General features: G+C 34.3%; 1 pseudogene; it reads right to left on the bottom strand.

Moving 5' to 3' along the window:
- Positions 1-19,163: 19,163 nt before the first annotated feature.
- Positions 19,164-20,704, bottom strand: LOC140639386 (elongation factor 1-alpha 1 pseudogene; annotated as a pseudogene).
- Between the last annotated feature and the right edge of the window lie 5,180 nt (positions 20,705-25,884).

The raw sequence follows: 25,884 nt of genomic DNA, 5'->3' as shown, positions 1-25,884 counted from the left end.
TTAAGAACTTTATTAGATCCCAGATTACCTGGTGCCAAATGGCAAGTAGAAGCAAACTAAAACGAAACTGGATTGTAATCTTTCTTTTCCTTAAGAATCACCTCAGTTTCTTTGAAAGAAATCCAGTACCATTATCATGAGTGGAATGGTGGCCCTCCAAAAATATGTTCACGTCCTATACCTCTAGAGTAACCTGTTAATGTTAAGCTTCTTTAGAAAAAGGGACTTTGAACCTGTAATTAAGATTATCTGGCAGAAGAAGTGTCAAGTGACAAGTGTCCTTATAAGAGAGACACAGAAGAGAAAACAAATGCAGAGGAGAAGGCAATGTAAAACAGAGGCAGCAACAGGAGTTTGGCCTCAAGTCAAGGAGCTGGCAACCATCAGCTGGAAGAGGTAAGGAACAGATTTGACCCTTTTGGATTTCAGACTTCTAGACACCAGATTTGTCTAGAAGAATAAATTTTTGCTGTTTTAAGCCACAAAGTGTGTGGTATTTTGCTATGGCAACCAGAGGAAAATAATATATGTACTTTCATGTTTTGTGTTATCTAAAATTCTGTGTAAATCAATAAGTAAACTATTAACACCAGCCATGCTAGACACCTACCCCCAGTTGTATAAAAGACATGTTGTCTTTGTGATGGATGTCCTGTTAAGATTCCTTAAGTAAACATCAATTTCACTTTTATAACTAGATCGTTTATCTTATAGTGACAGTAATTTGTGACTGCTACTCAGACAACATTTCTATTATTACTAATTTCTCACACTGAAATAGAACTCTAGGAACCATCAGAATTGGCTAGACTCAAGTCAGATAAATTAGCCTGAATCATATAAAGTTGCCATTTTTGTAGGTAAAAAATGGTTTCATATTGGCATTTTCATTTGGTTCAACTTTAATAATCAGTAGGAATTACTCAAGGGAAAAAATAAAACATGGTCTATAAATACTTGATATTTTGATCATTATTCTCTTCTTTAATGGGCTTTGCCAAGACATTTCTGTGGTTTGGAGTACAATTCTTTGATAGTGACAGTGCCTTCTATGAATAAATCACACACTTCACAACACACTACACAGAGAAGAAATAGAACAACAGATAAAATAAGCTACAGAACCATTAGGGATGCCTGTTCTTGTTCATAAGTTCTCATCACTGGCTGATTTAATTTTCTCTTGGCCAAAATAATCCTTATTCTGGTGATGTTCTGAAATAAAACCAAAAACATTGATGCATGTTCAAACAAAAGTGAGGTCTGGTTCATTAAAAAGTGCTTACCAGCTGACAACATACACTCAGCTGGTTGTTTTTATATATGATTCAGAGGCAAGATATAAACATGAATCATAGAAAGAAAAGTAACTTGAGATGGCTATCTTATGGAATATCAAAACACTGCCACCCACAGGCTACTTTCAAGGATTTCTCTATGTATTATGCATAACTCAAATAGAGATTCCTTTTAACTCAAATTCTAGCAGTTCTACTCACTAATGGAAATCCCTGTTTTGTTTTGTTTTTTTAAGATTTTGGTTTTATTTATTCATGAGAGATACACACACACAGAGGCAGAGACACAGGCAGAGGGAGAAGCAGGCTCCTCAAGGGGAGCCTGATGTAGGATTCCATCCAGGGACCCCGGGACCATGCCCTGAGCTGAAGGTAGATGCTCAACCGCTGAGCCACCCAGGTGTCCCCATATCCCTGTTTTTAAATAAAAAACTTATACCATAATAGGAAAAGTTTGAGAATCTGAAAAATACCCAAATTTTTGTAGCTAAATTGTTTCACATATTACATTAATCTCATGGTTTTCTCAAAGTGTATATATAAATATATTTTTATATATGTATATATATATTTTTTACATATATTTATATATAAATATATATTTATATATATTTTACAGTGGAGATAAATTATAAAGTGCTTCCCAAGGTTCTTCCCAATGTTTTTTAATTATGGGACTCATGTCCTGGGGCACCTGGATGGCTCAGTCAGTGAAGTGGCTACCCTCGACTCAGGGATCCAGCTCCATGTCAGGCACCATCTTCAGTGAGAGGTCTGCTTCTCCTTTTCCCTTTGCTCCTCCTCCCTGCTTGTGTGTTCTCTCTCTCTCTCTCTCTCTCGAATAAATAAAATCTTAAAAAGAACATAGCTGAAGGAATTTGATAGAACACTTTGGATAGTAGCTATAATATCATATTAAAAGAAGTACATCAAATAAATTAAGGAGATGGAAATTAAAACCATAACTTGGGGATCCCTGGGTGGCTCAGCAGTTTAGCGCCTATCTTTGGCCTGGAGCATGATCCTGGAGTGCCAGGATCAAGGCCCGGGATCAAGTCCCGTATTGGGCTCCTGGTGTGGAACTTGCTTCTCCCTCTGCCTGTGTCTCTGCCTCTCTCTCTGTGTCTCTCATGAATAAATAAATGAAATCTTTAAAAAAACAAAACGAAACAAAAAAAAAAAACCGTAACTTGATATTGTATAGTGATCTTAATGTATTCCTATACATACAAGTAAAATTATTTATTATAGCTTCTAATTATATTCTTCAAATACATATACTTTATATTATATTTGGATTTCTAATTATATTTTTGAAACTCAACTCCTATCCAATTTGGTTGTATGAAGATAATCGCAGTGGTCATCAGAGATGGTTGTGTCTAAAAATTTCTGTTGACATATCTAACTGAAAAGTAAAAAGCAATGTGTTCTGTCCAATTCAAAAGAAAATATTTTCCCTGCAAAATCCAAAAGCCAAGGAAAAAATCTGACATCTTATCTTCCCATGTTAATCACCTATGGTACTTTATCTGTAATACTTTTGACATCCTTAGTTTTTTACATGTGTTATAGATATTTATGTACATGTTATATCTCCTTTACTATATTATAAGGTCCTTTAGGTTAAAAAAAAAAGTGTGTGTGTGTATTTGTTTATATACACACACATAAATCCACCCATTCACATATATCTCAATTTTAAAAATAATACATGCTTAAATACAGAAATGGGTAATAAATAGTATTTATACTATCTGGAAGTAACTGCAGCTAATATTTTGCTATATGTCCTTCTTGTCCTTTTAGAAAAATAAATTACCTCCATTTTTAGATGTTAAAATCAGATCCCATCTTCCACAGAAAATAAAGATTAATATGTTATATATCTTTACTGCTTTGCATCTCTATAATAGCTAAGACAATTCATTGATTTTTAAAAATATATTTAATCCAACAGTACCCATTGATCATACAAGGAAGATGATATGAAGAGAAAACTCTTTCTGTCCCTAGGCAGTATTTTAGACTTCTCCAATTAAAACAACAAAGCATGCAGAAAAGCATTGTTCTGCCTTTAAATTAAAATGCTTTTGTAAAAATAGATGAAAAATGCTTTCTATCCCAAAGGGTAAAGTGTCTCCTCAAAAGCTTTTCTTGTTTGTTCATTAAAAGATATGAAATGCCCTCAAACATCATAAAAGATTCTATCTGATTAGTAAAATAATGGTGAGGATGAGAAACACCTTTTGCTAGTACTAGAAAAGTTATTACAGAGAAGAAAGTATGATCCAGTCTGTAGAATTACCAAAGAATGAAGCCAGAAGCTCACACAAGAACATTATTACTGAAGACTCCTCTTCACTCAGCAACAGGGACTGTATATAAGGTCAACTTCTGATGGAACTGAGGCTTCTTCCACTTGGCACTGTTACTGCAGAATCCCTTGTGCCAGATCCCCAGGTACTAGGTAGCTACCTAGATGACTTCTAGATGACTCCTTCACCTTCTAATCCTCCATTTCCAGACTTCCTACTGCCAAGCATCATGTATATTGCCCAATTACAAGACTGCTTTTTTTCACATACATCTATACATCTTATAAAAAGTTGGACTATCAGGAAAGCAATGACCCTCACTGGAAGGTATATTCACACCACAGGCCCAGTGGATCATAGGCTCTGTTTATCACAAACACACTCTCAGCTTTAATTTTAGAAAGAATACATGGTACTGCTGTCATTTACCTGGTGGTCAATACTGATGAAATACAACTAAAACTAATCATCTCTCTGATTAATACCATTTTGGCCCCATGGAAATGTTTCCTCATGTCTGAGAGTTTGGTAGAGGAACCTTTTACGGGGTAGCTGTATCCCACCTGGAGACGATTCAGGGTCAAAGGAGATTGATTTACTTATTCATTTATTTTTTTAAAGATTTTATTCATTAATTAATGAGAGACAGAGAGAGAGAGACAGATACAAAGGCAGAAGGAGAAGCAGGCTCTATCCAGGGAGCTCAATGTGGGATGGATCCCAGGACCCCAGGATCACAACCTGAGCCAAAGGCAGCCGCTCAACCACTGAGCCATGCAGGCTCCCCACAGGATCAAAGGAGATTTATAAAATTAGGAAGATATAGTAATTATTTTATCTCATAAATGAGAAAGCTGGAGCTCAGAGACATTTAATGTCTTGCCAAATATCATGCAATTATTGCAATAAAGACACAACATAAGCATTTTGATTCTCAAGCTATCTTATTCCTACTTTATCAAGCTCCTTCATACTATATATCTTTGACTTAGCTATTAATTTTATCATTGCTGTTAGAAATGCCTGAAAACATTATGCCCTTAAATTTTAAGGGCAGTAATGTTTTGGTAGGTGGGGTGAATACTGAGGAAGACTTCAGTAAGAGACCTGCAAATCATGGTTGCTTTTTTAATGCAACAAGAGATTTATAAAATAAAAAATTGACCTTATATCTCATTAAAAATAATTTTGTAATAAAAGGAGCTACTCTGGAAAACAATGGAGTTTTTTGAAAATTTTAAAACAAAAATCCAAGTTTCTGAAACCTACTTCTAAGATGACTAAGGTGCTGTTGGACTGATCCTCATAGAAATAATAACACTGAATTCTGGACACAAAATAAATTTAAAAAACCCAAAAAACCAAACACAAATTATGTATTGGCACTGGAGAGAGAATAAAAGTACACAGATTATATAGGGAAATAAGTACTTGGACAAAGGGAACATCAAATGGTGAAATTTTCATTTTTGTGGCTTTTATACTTAAGGAAAGTTGCCACTGCCACTGCAGAGTTTCTCTGAGATTCTAACATAAGAAGCAAAGGATAGTATTTGGGGGAATAGCAGCTGCTAGAAAGTAAGAGCGTAGGGAAGAGGAATTTGGCAGTGACCACAAGTTGCTGGAAAAGATAAAGCCAGAGAGGGAAGCCACTTATTGTGTCTTCAAATTTCTGTCTGATTCCTGAACTATTCATGTGCAGGAAAAAACTCCAAGCAATCTAACTAAAAATAGAAGAATTGAACTGAAGTTTTAGCTGCTACCCAAGAGGCATAACTGATAGCTTGTGAACAGTCAGGTTATTTTCTTGCTAAAGCAAAAATAAATAACAATACCTCTCAGGAAAATATAACATAATCCAGAGTCTACAGAACGTAATATTCACAATGTCACAGATACAATTACATGATTGTGAAGGACCTAGAAAATTTGAAATTCATAAGGCAGGCTAACAAACTGGAAATTCAGGCAGGTGTTGATGCTGCAGTCTTAAGCAAAATTTTTTCTTCCTCAAGAAACCTCAGTTTTTGCTCTAAAGTCTTTCAGGTAATAGATAAGCCTCCTCACATTATTAAGGTTAATCTTTTTCAAAGTCAACTGTACATGTTAGCTACATCTACAAAATATGTTTACAGTAAAACCTAGATTCATTTTTATTTTTTAATTTTTAATAGTTTTACGCATTTATTTGAGAGAGAGAGAGTGCTCGAAAGAGAGCATGAGCAAGGGGGAGGGGCAGAAGGGGAGGAAGAAGCTGACTCCCCCCACTGAACAGGGAGCCTAATGCAGGACCCAAACCAAGGACCCTGGGAGCGTGACCAGAGATGAAGCTAGACACTTAACTGAGCCACCAAGGTGCTCTACATTAGTTTTTAATCAAATAACTGGGTACTATAACCAGCCATTTTTTTTTTTAAGATTGTATCTATTTATTCATGACAGACATAGAGAGAGAGAGAGAGAGAGAGAGAGACAGAGACACAGGCAGCGGGAGAAGCAGGCTCCATGCAGGGAGCCCAAAGTGGGACTTGATCCAGAGACCCCAGGATCACACCCTGGGCCAAAGGCAGGCGCCAAGCCGCTGAGCCACCCAGGGATCCCCTATAACCAGCCAAATTGACAAATAAAACCAACCATACTCTACCATATTAGACTCTTAAGAAATATGTTGGCTTTCAGAGTCATAATTCTAATGAACTATTGAAGCCATGGTAGGAAAGACCGAAAGAGAAGAATTAATTAAGAACCCTTTGCTCAGTATTAGTCTGCTGCCCTAAATGTCCATGTTTACAACAGAAACAGCTCCAAACAGCTGCCCAGAGCTTGAACAACCCCAAAGATTCTGTTTCTGGAACCTTGATTATCCAGCCATTCCTCAATTCTGAAGGTTGTTTTTATTTGGAAAAGAGCACAAATGAGCAATGTGTAATTATTTTGACCTGTTTATAGTCAAACAATGATCAGAAATGAAATGGCTTTCAGTTCCCTAGATTAATGGAAACTAAGCTAGCTCACCAACCAGACTTGAACCAATTTGCATGCCTGAGAAGACTGCAAGAGAGATCTGATTAATTTTCAGTAGATTTTTAAGGAAAACTACTCAACTAGAGTGTACATGCCAATCTTGAAATAGCCACATGAAATATGCTTTCCTCAAAAAAAAATACAAGTTTATGTCCAAATTAAGTATTCAAAACATTTGCAGTAATGTCAGATTAATACAAATGTCAAATTAATTTTGACTTAGAAAAAATACAATAGACAAAATAGAGAAAACATCATTAACAAAATAAGCTTGAAAACCCCTAATTGGGATCCCTGGGTGGCGCAGTGGTTTAGCGCCTGCCTTTGGCCCAGGGCGCGATCCTGGAGACCTGGGATCGAATCCTACGTCGGGCTCCTGGTGCATGGAGACTGCTTCTCCCTCTGCCTATGTCTCTGTCTCTGTCTCTCTCTCTGTGACTATCATTAAAAAAAAAAAAAAGAAAGAAAAGAAAAGAAAAAAGAAAGAAAACCCCTAATCATTTTTTAAAAAGTGTCACTCTTAAGTTTTTCTTAAAATAGTAAATAGAAAAATGAAATATTGAAGAAATTTAATTCATGCAGGGTAAATCTTTATCTTATCATTTGATCATTTTCATCCCAAATACTCAAATTAAAAGTTGTATGTTTCCCACAAAAAAAAAAAAGTTGTATGTTTCTTAGGTGATCATAAATGTAAAATCACAATACTATAATGCAAGTTTCTAGATTTTATTTATTTATTCATGAAAGACACACAGAGAGAGAAGCAGAGACACAGGCAGAGAGAGAAGCAGGCTCCATTCAGGGAGCCCAATGTGGGACTTGATCCCGGAAATCCAGGATCACACCCTGGACCAAAGGCAGACACTCAACCGCTGAGCCACCCAGGTATCCCTATGATGCAAGTTTCTATTGGCCAAGACTCTCATAAGGCCAGTATGTGTATTATTCCCTCATAGCAAACTATCCTGGCTAAGTTAAGCAATCATGTTTATTTTTTATAAAAATCTTAATATAATCATTAAAACTGCCAAAAGTATCTCTCAAAAATGTCTTTGGTATTATCTTTAAGTATTAAGCATAATGCCTTGAGAAAGTGCATATATTACCACTTCCGCTGCCATTCAACCTCTGCTTTCTCCAGGCAGCCCTATTCCTCAGCATATTTGTGTCTGAGATTATGAAGTGCTCCTCTATGTTAGCTGAATCAATCAATTGGATATTTTATTTGCTTGAATGGCAATCTACATAATATCTATTTTCAAATCTGTTCTTAGAATGATGTGATAAAACAAACACAATGGTTGCCTATATATATGGCTATCTGTGTATTTAAAAAGACAACTGATATTTGTACATTGATATTGTATCCTGAACTTCTAAAAATTAATTTATTAGTTATTATAATTTTTTGTTAAATCTTTAGGGTTTTCTACATATAAGATAATCATCTATGAACAGAGATAGTTTTACTTCTTTCTTTATATTTTAGATGCATTTTATTTCTTTTCCTTGCCAAATTGCTTTGGGAGGACTGTTTATGTCAAACAGAGTGACAAGAGTCAGCATCCTTGCTCTGTTCCTGATCTTAGAGCTTTGAGTTTTTCACTATTAAGGATGATGTTATCTGTGGACTTTTTATATATGATCTTTATTATGTTGAGGTAATTTCCTTCTAAATTACTGAGGTTCTTTTTTTTTATCACAAAAGGCTATTGAATTTATCTTATGTTTTTTGCATCAATTATTATTATTTTGTGGGTTTTAACTTCATTCTGTTAGTAATGGTATATTAATTTTTTTCTTATGTCGAACCATCCTTACATCCTAGGAGTAAATACCACTTGATCTTGATATTCACTTGACCCTTGAACAATGTGGGGTTAAACACACTGCCCCCCTGCAGAGTTAAAAATCTGTGTATAACTTTTGATTCCAGAAACTTAACTGCGAATAGACTACTGTTGCCTGGTAGCCTTACTGGTAATGTAAAAAGTCAATTAATACACATTTTGTATGTTATATGTATTACATACTGTACTCTCACAATGAAGTAAGCTGGGCAAAATAAAATGTTATTAAGAAAATCATAAGGAAAGAGTAAATGCATTTACAGTACTGTATTGTATCAAAAAATCCATGTATAAGTGGACCTGTACAGTTCAAATCCATGTTGTTCAAGAGTCAATGGTATAATCCTTTTAATGTGCTGGTAAATTCAGTTTACTAGTATTCTACTGAAAAACTTTGCGTTTATATTCATCAGGGATATCGAAATTTTTCTTCTAATATCTTTATCCAGTTTTATAATCTATGTAATGCTGGTCTCATGAAATGAATTTGAAAGTACTTCCTTCTCTGCAAATTTTTGGAAAAGTCTGACCAGGATTGGTGTTTCTTTTAAATGTTTAATAGAATTCTCCAATGAAGCCATTAGGTCATAAGTGTTTAATTGCAGATTTACCTAAAGCAATTGTAGTAATTCCCTGAACACTGTACAGTTCTTCAAACTGATTTTCATAAATAACACATTAGTCCAATATTCTTTAATAATTTTTCTGCTGCATATCAAGCAAAGATTTAAAATCAGAAAAAAATATGAATAATGTAACTAGTTGCTCATTTTTGAAAATTTTTGTGTGTAATGCTCCTATTGCCTACACCTAAATACTAAATATTCCTCAAATTTTTAAAATTCTTGAAAGTATTACTTTAAAAGAATGTGTTTTAGTCAAACTGAACTCAGAGTTTTGTGTTAAAATTTGCTCCTTTCAACATCCAATTTATCTCTTTTGGACATTATTTTCATCTACCCAAATAAGTTTTTTTTAAATTAATGATAACCATATTTTTCTGGGAATATTTTACCTTTGGTGACAAATTTTGACTCTAAAACTTAATCACTGGATCTGAATACAGATTTCCAATAGGTGGAAATTAGGAGAGTCTTCAAATTCTGAATTTTAGAATGAATTACTTCTTTGTTCCAATGTCACAAAAAAAAGTAATATACAAATAATCACTGAAAAGGGGATAAATTAAATCATGAAAATATTTTCAGAGGCCAGATAAATTAACAACTACATTCTTTTTTGCTATCTGTAACAGAAATAACCTGTGACCCAAACAGATCACTCAGTTATAATTTTATGCAGATGCAGCCCCAGGACTCAAAAGCACTTGTGATTTAGTGTGCTCTATTGTTCAACATTCACTGAACCAACTACGTGAAAAACACTCAATAAATTCAACAGTATAGTGGTTAACAAGATATACAGTCCCTGTCTTTAAGATTCAACAGTCTGGATGGGTATTCTAGGAAGAAAAAATGTGAATAAAAAGTGGTACAATAAATCTTCTGCTGGCTACAACTATTCGGTGCTACATGAGCACATAGTGGGACATCGAATTTAGTCTGAAATTGGCAGAGAAGTCTTTTCACTGACAGTGGCACTTTAGACTGGCACTGATGTATTAGTTGTGACCCACAGAACATAAATGATTTAGGTAAGCAAAGGGAGAAATTAAAGTACTTTAATAGGAGGACCGCCATGCACAAAGACATAGTCCTAACAGGGAGCATGGTGATCTGAGAAAAAAATAAGTTCATATTATTGAAAAATAACTTGAAGTGGAAAATAAATGAGGAGAGACTGGAGAGCAAAGGAGAGGTTTGTATTAAATCTTAAGGGTAATGAAAAGATTCAAAGAGATGCCATCATGCATTTGGAGCTTTAAAAAGATTACTCTGGCTGCCATATGGAAAATGTATTTGAGAATATAAAAATCAAATGTAGAGACTTTCCTTTAATTAAATCCATGAGAAGGGGAAAAGACAGCTATAAAAAAATTGGGACAACTGGGGAAATTTGAATATGGACTATATACTAAATTTCCATAGTCTATTGATGTTAAATTGTCAGAGCTTGATAATTACATTGTAGTTATATAACAGAATGCCCTAGTTCTTAAATATAAGTGATGGACTACTTAGGGGAAAACTGTCATTAAGTCTGCAACTAAATCTCAAATAATTCAGGCAAGATGGAGGGAGAAGCAGGAAAGGAAGAGAGAGAGAGAATTGGTCAGGGGAAGAAGATCATGATTTAGTCAATGCACTAAATAATAATTGGTGAATTAAGGTAAAAGAATGTAGATGAACATTGTACTATTCTTACAAATGTCTGTAGGTTTGATTTTTTTCAGAAAATAAAAATGTTCTAACAAAAAAAGTAGAAAAAGTCAAATAATGATATGTTAAAGTGGATCAAGAATAGAAAACTCTTCTGGTGATCCAATCATAAGATGATGGCATTTTTCCTTTACCTGGATGTTAAAGAATAAGGTCCAGGATTTAGCATGACTTGCCTCCATTTTCCCGCCATGCTACTCCATTCTCTCTTTCAAACTACTCAGATTGTTTTTTCTCATATGGTTTGCTGAAAGCTAAAGTTATATAAGAGAAGATTTATTATCTCTAAACTAAAGATACTTCTTACAGTTAAAAATGTAAATACCCAGCAGATGGACCTTGGCTCAAGGTGACTCCATCAGCCTATCATTTCATTTTCCACTGATGTCTTCTTATAAGTACTATATACTTATGAAAAGTCAAGCTTTGTTCCCCCAGAAGGTCATACAAACAAACAAACAAACAAACAAATAAGGGTCTGGCATTATAATTGTACCACTAGTGATTACTGTGCAACTTTTTGGAGTGGGTCATTTTTGTTTATTTGTTTGTATAAATTAATGTTAAAGATTTCCTTAAATTGAATTTAGAAGTTTTGTTAATATACTGCCTACCACTATTTATTTGAACAAGAGTTTAATCCATTAATATGTTACAAGAGTCCATTATTACTTGTAAAAAGACAGGATAAACATCTTAGACATTTAAAATTCTAACTTCTAAGCTTTTGTATTTGTGCATGCCACGTGTGTGCCAAAGTACTAATCATCAGAAACAGATCTTACAGATTCTACCAGTTTAAACCAGGGTATTGCCATTGGAGGAAGCAGCAATGAACACTTACATTGCATTTTCTACCTGCCAGGCATTCTTCTCAAAGCTTTCCTTAAGTAAATTCATGTATTACTCTCCACAAATCTATATTGATACTATTATGATAATTTTTATTTTACAGGGAAGTAAATTGAGTGCAGAGTTTAATATAACAGAGTAAGCATCTGAATCTGATGTCAAACCCAGGTAATCTGGCTGTTGATCCATATTAGGAAGGGGAAGTGACTTTATGAGAAACTCAGGAATTATAAAGGAAAGATACTGTCAATTACATTTCTAAAAATGGCTCCCTATATATCAAGATTGCATTTTAAATGTTAAATGTACCTAAAATTATGTATATAATAATAACAACAACTGGTACATCCCAATTGTTGAAGATATTAACATCCCAATTGTTAGAGATATATGACTTGATAACTTGCTTTATGTCTCTGGTCCATGCAATGTGCTTCTTTCTTAGAGACAAACGATAATGGTAGATAGTTTTTTTAATGCCTAAAATTACACTAAGCATACATGCCCTTCATTCCACCTTTGTCTGTCTTGAGCTAGTTAACTTGCTCATTTACTGCAGCAAAACTTTAATGTCAAATCTCAGATCCCTAACATCCCTTCACCGAGTTTTATTTTATTGAAGATTCAGACTTAATATAAGCTTACATAACTAATCTTTCTGAATAGTTTTCCACATGGGATTTTGTCTTTGGCTTGCACATTGTAAATAATCGTTTGTCTCTGTAGACATTTTAGGGCTCATTGTAATAGAGCACAGTATCTATCAATGTTCATGTTTTTGAATACAAATAATCCATAAAAAATGAAAACTGAACAATGTCACATTTCTGGAATAATTCTTTACCTTCATCATCCTTGTCTTTTTAATAGATTTTTGTGTAATATTTAAAGCATGCAAATCTCAATATTATATAAAGTTCATTAGACATAATTAGGTACAGCATAAGTAACAGAATTTTTAAATATAAATTCATTTTCAAATTAAGCTATTTTATCAAAACAATAATCAGAAGAGTCTCATAATTCAATGTAATAGTTATTATAGCATATAAAGGAAAAGAAATATTGCCATGTTGATTACCAAATTTTTTGCTCAAGAAGTGCAAGAGATCCAACTACTAGTAAGACATATGTGTTGCTTATCCTTTCAAAGCATAAAATAAAACCTAATAAGTACCAAAAATAGAAGTAGTGCAGAACATTAGAGGAGAAGATATACCCAAATCTACAGTGGAGAATCAGGAAGGGGATCTCAGAAGGAATCCTAAATCCTATGTATCTTGAGACCCAAAGCAGCTGGCTTTGAATGTAAGCTCCAAAAGTGTATATAGCATTATTCCACTTGAACTAACAGAATAGTCAAGAAATAGTTAAATGACTTGCACAGTGTCTAGTGTCTGTAGAACTGGAATTAGAATATTCTCATTTAATTCTTAAACTGTCCAATTTAATTTAGTTTGAAAATATTTAAACTTTAGTTCTAAGGATTCTAATTCCTAAAAGGCTAAGATTATAAAAGCAGGACTTATGCAAATACTAGCATATAGAATTCTAGCAAAAAATAAACATTCTTTTGTATTAAGCAAGCAACCTATAATGGATTATTTTTGTTCAAGTGAAAGTAGGTGAAACTTTGCGTTCATTATTACTCTGTGCAAACTGAATGTCAGCAATTCTAGGAAAATTACAGAAAGGAAAAACTCACTGTTTAGGACCTCAATTGTTACAAAAGATTCCTCTTACCAAAATATTAAAATTCTCTTTTCATAGTTATAGTACACTAATATGTACTTGGAAGTATGTAAGTCTGTGTGATTACATGCTATCATTTAAATAGAAAACAAAGTTTTAATTTATGGACTGCCAACTCTTGTCATTTCTTTAAGGAACAATGTCCCCAGGGAATCAAGAGTAATCAAAGTTAGTTTCATAAAAAAAGTATTTATCTACTTTAATTGCATTGATAGTGGTAAAAATCTTGAGGGCCAGATAAATTTTTACTCCTCTTTAGAATCCTTGCACCTGCATACTTCCTAACACAAAGTAGGTGCTCAGTAAAATGGGATGGCTTCATCAATTACATTAATCCTAAATAAGTTGCTAATGATGTTTTCTCTCCACGATATTGGATTTCATACATTGCCACCAATTTAAAAGGGAAATTAAAAGAAGTAGCATTTAGAAGATACCAAGCTTTTAAATTCTGTAACTTGGGAACATTTTCCAATCCCTGGTTTAGTCATTCCTCTCTCATGTGATACTACTATTTCATATATATATATATACAATATACATTCTTCAACAAATCAAACCTCTAAAGGTTCTTTTAATGAATCAATTTATTTCAAATAATTTTTTTCAGCTTGAAAAAACATTCTTTGGATATAAATGATAAAATTACTTATCAAAACTAGACATGAAAGCCTGCTTTGTAAGTCCCCTCAACTCCTTTCCTTTAAATTCAATTATCTTTATTTTTTAGCAACCTGTTTATAGAAATACTCTTTTGTAAAGATGAACTTAAGAAATGAATGAGAACAGGGTATGAAAAAAGATCATAGTTTTAAATTAGGAGACTAACTGAAGGGAGTATTAACAAATTAAAATCATTGTAAACATACACTTTTTTTAATGACTCAACTTCCACACAGTAGAGAAAGTCTTCCTTGAACATATGCACTTTAGATTTATCAAATAATAACTAAGAAGAAAATAGAACAGTATAATTGAGATGATTTAAAACCATTCACTTGCAATTTTATGATTCGGTAAAAGGCATATTCTTTCTGAATTTTCAAAAAATCAATAGCACTATTAGATTATTAACATTTGTAAATGTCTATACCACTGAAGTAAATATAAAGAAATGCTTAGAGTCAGCTTAAAAAAATAAAACTGAACTTTCACATATATAAGACAGCAGAACCTCTAATTACCCTAGCACTTTAAAACTCTTTTCTTTTAGAAAAGTGTGTTACGATTGCCATCTAAATAGGTTGGAAAGAGGAATAAAGTAATCTTATTATATCATGTGGCAAACAGCATGAAATATTCCAAACCATAATTCACAAAATGATACCCTAGAAAAAGGCACAGAGCTCAAAGAAAAAAAGTAATTGGAAAATATTAGAAATATAAAGGACATCTGGGATCCCTGGGTGGCTCAGAGGTTTAGCACCTGCCCTCAGCCCAGAGCATGATCCTGGAGGCCCCGCGATCGAATCCCACATCGGCCTCCCTGTGTGGAGCCTGCTTCTCTCTGTCTCTGTCTCTGTCTGTCTGTCTCTCTCTGTGTCTCTCATGAATAAATAAATAAAATCTTAAAAAAAAAGAAAAGAAAAGAAAAAAAAAGAAAAGAAAAGAAATATAAAGGACACCAAAATGCTTTACAAAGCCAGTGAATACTATTTAAACATTATTACTTAAACACCCAAGCCAATAGGCTCCCACATAAAATTTGTGTCAGCCTGAGCTTGTTAGAGGGTTTCTATAAGTAGAAAAAAAACAGTATTTTCTTTTTTTTTTACTTTTCATAAGAAAGACTCTGAGGTAAAATAATAGAAGTCATTTAAAAAATGGGTTATATTATTACTCAATCCTAGTGAAAACATTAAAGCTATACATTTGGAAATATCTGTATAAGCAAACATTTCACTATGAAGTTCCTCTATAAAAATATATCTATGGTGAATATTAAATTTTAACATGTCAATTCATTCAACTATATTTTTGAACCTAAATATATTTACATTGAAATGTTTCTACTTAACAAAAGTAGAAAAATACTATTACAGGAAGGAAAAAGGCAGTTTTCCAAAAGTATATTTAGTATGATTCAAATACTGTGAAGAAAACATACATGATTTCCTATAGTTTTACACATGTCCAAACTTTGGCTAATTCTTGTATATTAAGAAAGAATATATTTCAGTAATAATTATGAAGCATAAAAACAGTGAAAGATTGTATGCTTCAGGTTAGATCTATATACATGAGGAATTTGCAATCTGAAAATTTACACATAAGACAGACTGCATTGAGAAAATATATTTTTAAAAAAGAAAGACAATTTTGTCATAAAATATTAAAATAAATGTCTTAAGTCTAATTAAAATATACTAAACTCACTTTAGAATGAGATTTTTTATTTTCAAGTATGTGATTCTATAACATAGACTGTTTTATTCTCTTTTCTCACTTATCAATACCTATCAGTTTTCCTCTAAATCATAGAGCTTCTGAACATTTTCTGAAGAATTGACATTATTTTAATTCCTCAATACATTTTTCCAAAAAGTTAAGATGTATACCCATAAGCAAATTGCAAACTGCAAAGTCTACCTAAATCTCCTAGTTTGTCTGATACTCCAGTAATTTCAAACAAACAGCGTTACATTAGCTCTATCTTTAGTACAAACTTTAATGACAAGGAATTCACACTTAAGAAGAAAGAAGAGAACTGAGTTCCCAGTGGTTTATGGCAAAAAAAGGGGGGAGGGTATGTTCAAGGGAAATTATGCCTAATTGATTTTACTTTTTGTGTATAAGGTAAAATAATATATGTCATAAAAGGAAAATAAGAATCAGAAGAAATTCAATATGTGACCTCAGACACACATAGTATCATAAATACTCCTATATGGGTTTCTAAAAAATAAATACAAGTATAGTTTAGACCGGAAACAAAATATCAGGCAGTTGATCATCTGAGATTTTTATTATTCTTTGTGTGCATGCATGCATGTGTGTGCTCCATATATAGCCATGATTGTTCAAATTAAGAAAAAATCCTACAGTAATTATTTCTCCAAGAGATACGCCCTAAAGTAGCCAAGAACCAGAAAATACAGTATGGCTCTCACCATAGTATTCTATCTTTTAATATAAAAAGGACTCAGGCAAAATGTCAAATGATATAAAATAATTATGTTATCAGCATCTAGGCTAATTCTTATTTTCCTTATGTAATCTCTATTATTTTCCCTTAGTTATGTCAAAAAATAAAATTTATGAGGAATAATTTCCATTGGATACAGGAAATTATAACCAAAACCTCTAAAATGTTTGTCGAATGAATAAATAATTATTTAAATGACACCATAGAGAAAAGGGCTTTAAAAAATATCATTCTACTGTTAAAAAGCTATTGTAGTATAATTTAGCTTTATAACATCTTCTTAGTTATCTTTAAGCATAAATTCTATTATTTTCCACCTGATGTTGAAAAAGGAATTTTTATGCTGTGAGCTATAAAGGAAGACATTTTTAGAATTGTTGAAATACTGCTGTGCAGAAAGAACATCAAATCAAACAGAAATAATGTCACTAAAATATGTACCGTGTGTGCATCAATATATTGCCCTGGTTTGCATGACTGACTCCTACACAGCACACTCCAGTAACCATGGGTTTTTGAATATTAAGTCTGTGAGGGCTAATTGCAATTTATTGAATATGTCAGTGAAGCAGAACTTCAGTAAATCAAGTCCAAGTAGTAGGTAGGTTATAGCATTTTTTTCCCCTGTTCTTTTAACCAAATGACGATTTCTTCTTCAGTTATTTCTTTCAATCAGCAAAAGTTACAAATAGTCTAGGAACTCACTGTGGCAGAAGAGTAATGGTTGAAAGACCAGATGATCCTGTTTTATGACCCTTGGCACAAAGATTAAACCCTCTATTTCCAGCAATGCACAATTTCATGCTATTTCAGGGAGCTTGACCCTGAACTGAACTTCCTTCAGACTGTTCAGTTCAATCTGAAATATAAGAGTTACTGACAGTCTGTAGCATGTAATGAAAAAAATAATGGAGGGACAGCTGTCTGCTTTCACAACCCTGCCATTGATGTTGCAAGAGGAAAAACTGTGGGGATGGTGGATTCAGAAGAAAATGAGTTGGGATTTAACATTTGTAAAGAGGAATCCTTTTGTTATGTACTGATTTGGAGTAAATCTGTGGCAGTGGAATCAAATTTGGGACAGTTTTCTTTGCAAAGTAGAAAGGAACATAACCAATTTTCCAGTAGCTGATTATGTTGTGTTTATCTGGGCTCCTGATTAAATGTTATATATTATTTTTCTTTCTTAAGTCTGATACCATTTGAAATATACAAGAAAATTTCTTGAATAAGGGCAAAATTATAATATTACCAATTTTAAATTCCTTGTAGAATTATTTTTTATTTAAATCATTATATTGGAGAATATACTGAGTTCTTTGTATTTGGAATTAAAATATCAAAGATTATGACATTTATAGGTATGTTTTTAAGAGTATATAGAACCTCTTATTCTAGAGTGCTTGGGTGTCTCAGTCTGTTAAGCTTCTGCCTTCAGCTCAGGTCATGATCCCAGAGTATGAGATAGAGTCCCACATCAGTCTCCCTGCCTGGTGGGGAGTCTGCTTCTCCCTTTACTCCTCCCCTCTGTCTGCACTTTCTTTCTCTCTCTCTCTCAAATAAATAGATTCTTAAAAAAAAAAAAAAAAAAAACAAACAAACAAAAAACCCTTCTTATTCTAATATAAACATAACAATACAGAAAATTTGTCTTTGAGAAGTTTCGGTTTCCACTACAATAGCATAATAAGCAAGAAGACGTGACACAGATTCCATTAAAACTTTCAAAAACTCAAATTTAATGACGGCAATTATCACTGAGCTTTGTGACTTAAATCTATGAAATATGACATTGAAAACTTTGGAGAAGAGCAATTTAGAATGCTGAAAGTACTTGCACAGCTCTGAATTGAAACATGAAATTCTTGAAAGGTTTCTGGAAAATACAACACTGTCTCTGGAACGAATACAGAAGCTCCCTTCCACAATTTAAAGACACTGCACAGCAGTTGTCGATGACATTCACAAAATAAAATAATAGGGGAACTGATACACTTTAGTGGCTCATGTACTTTTTTAATAAATTATAAAATATCATTTCAATTAGTATAAATGGTAATATTAAACAGAATTAATCTTTACTCACAGGGTTAGTAATTTTGTTAAATGAGAGCTAAAAACTTGGGGGAAAAGCAATTGAACTTTGACAATTCATGTTAAATGGAATAAATGACTTCTCCATTTATTTTTATTATTTCCTCTCATTAAACTTTTGTTTTAATGGGTCTCAAAATTCTGTGACAGATTTTTGGTCAAGTTTTTTCCATTAAAAAGTATTGATTTTAAAAACTAAGAACTTAAAACTGCCACACACATGAAAAAACAAATGGGGGCAGCCGGAGTGGCTCAGTGGTTTAGCGCCACCTTCGGCCCAGGGCGTGATCCTGGGGACCCGGGATCGAGTCCCCCATCGAGTTCCCTGCATGGAGCCTGCTTCTCCCTCTGCCTGTGTCTCTGCCTCTCTCTCTCTCTCTCTCTCTCTCATGAATGCTTAAATAAAATCTTTTTAAAAAATTAAAAAAAAAAAACAGCCCACAAAACATTCTCCTTTCCTCCTGAAGGTTTTATGATGCATTTTATCCTTAACCAGTCTTTTACTATTAAACTTAAATGGCCAGTTGACACAAACAGTTCTGAGACTGTTCTTCCACCACTGATTAAGACTGGGGTGGCAGGTATTGGGGATAATATTCATTTAGCCTTCTGAGCTTTCTGGGCCGACTTGGTGACTTTGCCAGCTCCAGCTGCCTTCTTGTCCACTGCTTTGATAACACCCACAGCAACCATCTGTCTCATGTCACGAATAGCAAAACGGCCCAGAGGAGGATAGTCAGAGAAGCTCTCGACACACATAGGTTTGCCAGGAACCATATCAACAATGGCAGCATCCCCAGATTTCAAGAACTTGGGACCATCTTCCATCTTTTTTCCAGAATGATGATCTCTCTTCTCCTTCAGCTCAGCAAACTTGCCAGCAATGTGAGCTGTGTGACAATCTAGCACAGGTGCATATCCAGCACTGATTTGGCCTGGATGGTTCAGGATAATCACCTGAGCCATGAAGCCAGCGGCTTCCATTGGTGGGTCATTTTTGCTGTCAACAGCCACATTGCCACCACGAACATCTTTGACAGATATGTTCTTCACATCGAAGCCCACATTGTTCCCAGGAAGAGCCTCACTCAAAGCTTTATGGTGTATTTCAGCCAACTTAACTTCAGTTGTAACATTGACTGGAGCAAAGGTGACCACCATGCCAGGCTTAAGAACACCAGTCTCCACTTGACCCACGGGGACAGTACCAATACCACCAATTTTGTAGACGTCCCGGAGAGGCAGAAACAAGGGCTTATCAGTTGGGATGAGTTGGTGGCAGAATGCAATCCAGAGCTTCAAGCAGTGTGGTTCCACTGGCATTCCCATCTTTACACGTGACTTTCCACCCCTTGAACCAAGGCATGTTAGCACTTGACTCCAGCATGGTGTCACCATTCCAACCAGAAATTGGCACAAATGCTACTGTGTTGGGATTGTACCCAATTTTCTTACTGTAGGTGCTGACTTCCTTAACGATTTCCTCGTATCTCTCCTGGCTGTAGGGTGGCTCAGTGGAATCCTTTTTGTTAATACCAACAATTAGTTGTTTTACACCCAGTGTGTAAGCCAGAAGTGCATGCTCACGGGTCTCCCTATTCTTGTGGATACCTGCTTCAAATTCACCAACACCAGCAGCTGCAATCAGAACAGCACAGTCGGCCTGAGATGGGCCTGTAATCATGTTTTTGATAAAGTCTCTGTGTCCTGGGGCATCAGTGATGGTCACATAAAACTTGCTGGTCTCAAATTTCCACAGGGAGATACCAATGATGATACCATGTTCACCTTCAGCTTCCAGTTTATCCAAAACCCAGGCATACTTGAAGGAGCCTTTTCCCATCTCAGCAGCCTCCTTCTCAAATTTTTTGATAGTTCTTTTGTTGATCTCACCACATTTGTAGATCAGATGGCCAGTAGTGGTAGACTTGCCCGAATCTATGTGTCCAATGATAGCGATGTTGATGTGAGTCTTTTCCTTTCCCATTTTGGTTTAGGTTTAGCAGTGGTTTTCACGACACCTGTGTTCTGGCGGCAAACCCGTTGCAAAAAAGCGATTTCTCCATTTATGAATACAAAACCAACTAGTTCTAATTTTCTCTCTCACTGTGTCAGGATAATATGAAGTTAAGTATTACACATTACATCTCAGAGTGATGTAAATCACAGACATCTTTGTAGTATCCTTATAAAGGTAATATGGTTAGAGAGGACATGTGCATATTGACTTCAGGTTAGACAGATGATCCAGACTTAGAGTTCCCAGTTTACAGCGATTGGTCCAAGAGGAGATCACATGATTCCAACAGCAGTCATAGCTCCTCAATGAAAATTGATACATGAAAATTACAGGTAAGAGTTTCTCTTAATATAGAATTGTACAGGATATTGACCATGTAATGCTAGAGCTGTCAGGAGACACTGTCTCTATCTCTCCTGTATGTACATGCACACATCACACACGCAATCCTGATTTAGGTGGGGAAAGGTGGGGGCAGGGTAGGATTGAGAGATTTAATAACAATAGCAACAAATTCTGGGGCAAATGGGAGTTTTAAACCTTATTAAACCTTACTAACTCTAGGCACAACTAATTCCTACGTATGTTCTGAAATCACAAATAAATTTTTTAAATTAATTTATTTATTTGAGAGAGAAAGAACACGAGAGTAGAAGAGGGAGATGGAGAGGGAAAGGAAGAGAAAATCTCCAGCAGACTCCTTTCCAAGCCCCAGTGAATATGGGCTTGATCCCAGGACCTTGAGTTCATGACTTAAGCCAAAACCATGAGTCCTCTGCTTATCCAACTGAGCCACTCAGGAGCCCCTCCCTAATAAAATTCTTATCTTTAATCTTAAAAGTTGCTTTAAAAATTGGTTAATTATCAAAACTTCAAGATTTCTTCTGTGATTCTGTTTTCATTCTTTAGGCATGTTTATAATCCAAATAAGATTCATAATTGAGAGTAAGTGATTTGTACCATTTAGAAAACAAAACCCCAAAATTTAATCACCCCCCACAACCAAAAAAGAACTGGAATTAGGAATACATCTATTACTAATATCCTACCCCTTTTAAAGATCACTGCTTCTTAATATGGGCATGCCTGAACTTTTAAAAGATTGTTTTTCAGGGCCTGAGGTAAATTGACATTTTTCCTTTTTTTCTGAATGCCTTAGTTTTACTTCCGTGGTATTCTGCAATGCACTTGCTGCATTCTTTCCTTCTTACACACACACACACACACACACACACATATGCATGCACATAAACACGTCCTGAAAGGGCTCCAATTCTTTTCCAGCAAAGTCAATATTCAATATTTTACTTTATGTGTGTGTGTATATATATATGTACATATATATGAAAATCAGTATATTATGCATTTATTTCCACCACTCTCTGCTTCAAAAACACCCTAGAGATGGTATGTCATACCTAGATATTCTAATACAGAGTTCAGATGCAACTATCTATAAAATAACACCTTGATAAAGTGTTAAAATATGGTCTGTTCATGTGAAAAAAAAAATCTGTTAGAAATAACAAGCACAGATATACTAACTGGTTCAAACAAGGTAATATTCCTCCACTATAAAATTTAAAAGTGCAGTTAAAATCATCTGGACCTTTGATGTTTTTAATAGACAAGTGTTTTAAAATGTTGATCATTTCTTTTAAAGATTTATTTTATTTATTTATTTTAGGGGGAGAGGGGCAGAAGGAGAGGATCTCGAGCAGACTCCACGCTGAGCACAGGGCCCCCCATGGAGCTCGATTTCATGAACTCGAGATCATGACCTGAACCAAAATCAGGACTCCAAAACTTAACTGACTGAACCACCCAGGCACCCCAAAATTTTGATGATTTTAATCTAATTCCTACTTAAAATGTTTTAAAATAATGTACTTCTTGAATCAAGGAATAAGTTCAAAGAAAACTTTCCAACTGAGTAATTATTCAATTACTGTGGAGTAAATGTAAACATTCATATATATTAATGGACCAATGTTCAAACAAGAGATTAAAAGAGTGAATCATGTGCAAAACCAAAATTTGACAAATATATGGATCACTACAGTGACTCAGTATCGAAGGAAAATCAGTATTAAAATCTTAAACTATATTTTGTGGTCACATCCAACAAGGCAAAAAATAATCTGCTCTGCTTCATTCCAATACTATGACTTTTTGTTAACTACCTAAATAAAGGTCACACAGTTTTTCTGTATTTCTGTATAAAATCCGTATAATCAGTTTTAGCTTGTGATTTAATATTTTGTGAAACAGTAAATGAAGTTACTATATAATATACTTTAGTAAAAGTAATCTGTGTCTGCCTTATATCTCTTAGGCTCTAGTTAGGAATTCAAAAAGATTCTAAATATTTTTTAAGAGAGATAATTTTAACACAAAGAATTGATTTAAAGGTGTAGGAATACTGAAAAAAATAAAACATTGAGCTAACACAAGAAGTAGCTACTATCCTTAGGATTTGGGGAAGAAATCTCTTAGGATTGAGGGAGAAGAGAAGGAAGTGCAGAGGACTCCACAAAGTAGGTACTCATAATTCTAAGGACAGAATTTTTTAAGTTTGTGAGCAGCTAAGATTAAGTGCCTCCCAGAAGGGCTGAGACTTTTTTTAAATGTTTTATTTATTTATTCATGAAATTCACAGAAAAAGAGGCAGAGACATAGGCAGAGGAAGAAGCAAGCTCCTTGCTGCGGGGAACCGAGGGATCATGCCCTGAGCCAAAGGCAGACACTCAACCACTGAGCCACCCAAGCATCCCAGGGCTGACACTTTTGTGGATGAGCAGGGCGGGCTGACTGGCCGGCTGGCTGGCTTTTAAGAGGGGTTGTAGCAAATTGGTTCTAGGATTACCAAAGAAGCTGGCTACTAAAGCTCTGTGCTTGCCAGAGTACAAATTATTGCTAGGGTGACACTAATAGAACAACAAACGGGAAAAAGCCAATTCCTCTCTTTATCTTGCCATCCAACGTCCTTTTAGTGCTGGCTATTTATAGAACTCAACAGGATTCCAGCCAACAAAGAGGAGATGGCATTTGTAGAACCCTAGGTCCTCAGTCACACAAAAAAGATATTTTTGAAGCTAAAAACAAGAGCTTAATTACTGGCCTTTTTAAGCTGTCCAGAACCTTTAAATAAGAATGTCAAGGAGTAAAGATTTTTATAGACTTTAAAGAGAGAAATTTTTTTACAGCCATTGTTTTCTTTTCTCTTTATGTTGTTAGATTAAGTTTTATTTAGTCTTTTTTTCCTGCTTTATAAATTATTTTTGCTGATGACTATGATAGGATCAATTATGGCTCAACCAGAAAAGCAAAACTGCTAAGTCATTATGAATATTGAGTAAACACTCTGATTGGTTGTTTTTTTGTTTTGTTTTGTTTTGTTTTTCTTCTGTTGCTGGACCTTGAGGTGCGGGAGGGCATTTGAGAAGGAAAAATGAATGTAAAGTGGGGAGACCAAGTACAGATTTAAACTCACAACCATGATCTGGACTCCCTGATCACATGTGGCTAGAAACCAAAAGCATAGACAGGAACCCTTGGATGTCCTGTGGAAGAAGTTGTCACCCTTCCCAGTGCCAAACAACCCCAAACCCAAGGAATCAGCAAAGCTGAAGATCCAGGGCAAGGAACAGTGATTGCATGCCTGGTGCTGCCCCACATTAAGAAGTGATAATGCATGAAAGTTGCAAAAGCACCTGCTCCAACCTTCTGATCATAAAATCAATACTGTTTTTTATCCTCCATACAGTGCAAAAAATATTTCTTATATTTAATAGATTATTAAAGAGTTCAACAGTAGCGCAGATAAACAGAAATGGATTCCTTCAGAGGAAGTGGAAAACACTTCTGGATGTCAATGGTATTCTAAATTGAGAGTTGTAAGAGAATGTATAGATTTTTACTTGAAAAAATTACTTCTAGTTGCTTTAATAACAGTAAACTTAGGAAATATTTGAGATGTATCATTTTTATTTCTTTAGTTAAAACTTCTCTTAATCATTTACTAGTCTGGCCCAGTCAGAGATCTATACAAAAGGCATTCAATACAATGGCAAAAAATAAATATGATCTTATTTCCTAACTTTGTTTAATATCAGTCTGGTTTAATATTAAAAAATTATATATACATATGTACAATTTTTAAATTATATGCATTTTAATTAGGTAAATATATTTTTGTATTATGTATCAGTGGAAACACAAGTAATCTTATAAAAAATTTCCCCCACATGAGACTATGCAGGTGATTTTCAAGATATGATAAAAGTTTTTTTAATGTTTGACTTTATTACTTGTTATTTTTAGAGATCCATTTTAAGTAGCTCTTCAAAGTGAAGATTTTTAGAAAGCCCCCAAAAGGCTATTAAAGAACAATAAAATAACAGTTTTCTCTTCATGCAAGACTCTACAATTATCTGTATTTTAAAACATTAAGCTCTAGTGACTACACAGTTTTAGTATTATAAATACCTTGCTTTCTATTTTTAAAAAAATCACTTGGATACACTCTTGTGAAACACAGTTACTATGCAGTTTTCTTCTTTAATATGTATCCTGTATTCCATTCCTACAGTACTTCAGGGCAAGCTTCTGAGAATATAGAATATTCTAAATTGATCCTAGCCCATTTTATTTTTGCACTTCTGTTCTAAGGAATCTGATACAGTTTCCAAGCTTCTCACCATCTCATTAAAAATTAGTAGAAGGAATGTCAGCAGGCATACAACCTTACAAATGCAGGTCTAACTTTGTAAATTAAACATGCTTTGTGTGTATGTATTATTTATTTCTGTTTGCTTTTAGGTGTCTCCATGTGTATGCTCACTGGCATTATCTTTGCATTTGGAAGTTCTCTGGAATTTGGGGAAAAAAGCAAATGACTTATATATAAATCAGGATTATGAATTATGTAAATCAAGCTACCCAGTCAGGGCAAAAAGAAATTAAAGTTACTATAAGGAGATACTCCAAGAATCTCTTAGTGAAAAAGAAAAAGAAAATTAAAGAAAAATTCAGTCTTTAATAGGTAATCCCACTTAACGACAAAGATTTCATGCAACAAATAGGACAAGTCTCTTTATATGGACGTTTCCCACTCCCACTCAGAGCAATTAGCTTTGAAAGTATCATTTTGCAATAATATCCCAGAATAAATGATGCTAAAATTCCTT

The sequence above is a fragment of the Canis lupus genome, chromosome 9, assembly GCF_048164855.1.
Source record: "Canis lupus baileyi chromosome 9, mCanLup2.hap1, whole genome shotgun sequence".
Classification (NCBI taxonomy): domain Eukaryota; kingdom Metazoa; phylum Chordata; class Mammalia; order Carnivora; family Canidae; genus Canis; species Canis lupus.
Note: the sequence above shows the minus strand (reverse complement) of the source record. Positions and strands in the feature narration are given on the sequence as shown.